The sequence below is a fragment of the Aquarana catesbeiana genome, linkage group LG04 (assembly GCF_042186555.1).
Source record: "Aquarana catesbeiana isolate 2022-GZ linkage group LG04, ASM4218655v1, whole genome shotgun sequence".
Taxonomy (NCBI): Eukaryota; Metazoa; Chordata; class Amphibia; order Anura; family Ranidae; genus Aquarana; species Aquarana catesbeiana.
The window spans coordinates 75,958,076-75,959,315 of NC_133327.1; the positions used below are offsets into that span (position 1 = coordinate 75,958,076).

General features: G+C 49.1%; 1 non-coding gene across 1 annotated transcript; it reads right to left on the bottom strand.

The window, feature by feature from the left end:
- Positions 1–373: 373 nt before the first annotated feature.
- Positions 374–445, bottom strand: TRNAQ-UUG (transfer RNA glutamine (anticodon UUG)). The gene has a single exon. It is a non-coding gene; the product is annotated as a tRNA-Gln (tRNA).
- Between the last annotated feature and the right edge of the window lie 795 nt (positions 446–1,240).

Sequence of the window (1,240 nt, forward strand, 5' to 3'; positions counted from 1 at the left end):
CCAAGAAGGGGTTTGGGGAGAAGAGTAGTGCGGTTGGTGGGGGAACCCTGAAATAGGGTTCAGGAAGAGTGGGGGAGAAGAGGTGGTAAAGGTCAATGGATTTGGAATCTATCACCTTAGACAACACTTCTTCTAATAGCACTTTCTCCTATTCTTCATTTACAGTGATTTTCTCCAAATGAGAGAGCCCTGCCATATTAGCGCAAGGTTTGAGTCTATGGATAGCGATTTGCAGAGCCTATGTTACGAGTTAGCCATGGTCACTAGCTTGACCAGCATCCACATTAGCAGCTGCTTGTCTCAGTGGCCTCTGTGGCAGTAACACAGAACTTGATTAGCGAAGCAGTAGAAATGCATGCATAGTCTCAAAAAAAGGTTCCAATGAGATTTGAACTCAGATCACTGGATTCAAAGTCCAGAGTGCTATCCATTACACCATGGAACCCCTGGCTTGGCTGTGGTTTCTGAATTCATATTTTCACAACTCTCTATTGAAGTGTGTCTGTAAGTGGGTAGGGGGAACACCAAAAAGGGCTGCAGGGCAGGAGGATTGGCAAAGTGGTTGTGGGAACACTGAAAAAGGGTGAGAGTAGGGTTTGGTGGGAAGTGGAAACTAGGTGGCTTAGGGAAACAGGATTCAGGAAAGGAGGGGTGAAGGTGTGTAGGGGAAGTGGAGTGAAGGTGTGTAGGGGGAGGAGAGTGGTGGGAGTGAAAAATGGTTCAGAAGAGGAGGTAGGAGGGGGAACCACTGAAAAGGGTCTCTGGTGGAGCAGAGATGTGTAGATGCTGCTATACCAAGTTCTCTGGGCTGGTGCCGAGGGAGTGTGTTGAGAAATTTGATGATGAGAGGAAGTGGGAGAATATGCCAGTGTAAAATTGGTGAGGTGGGAGAATGCTGAATGTGGAGTGGAGTAATGAAACACCAAGAAGGGGTGGTGGGAAATAGCATTTCCATGTAAAGAGTATGGTACAACTGCAAATTACTACCAAAACATGCCTGTCCACCTAAACCAACAGGCTGGGCAAGGAGAGCATTAATCAGAGAAGCAGCCAAGACCCATGGTAACTCTGGAGGAGCTGCAGACTTAGGGCTCTTTCACATGGGGCGGATCAGTGATGATCCGCCCCGTGAATATCCGCTTGCTCAGCGGGGATCGCTCCGCCGATCCCTGCTGAGCAGGAAAATGACAGGTCCGTCGCTGCACACTGTGCAGCGACGGACCTGTCAGAGCACCGCTCT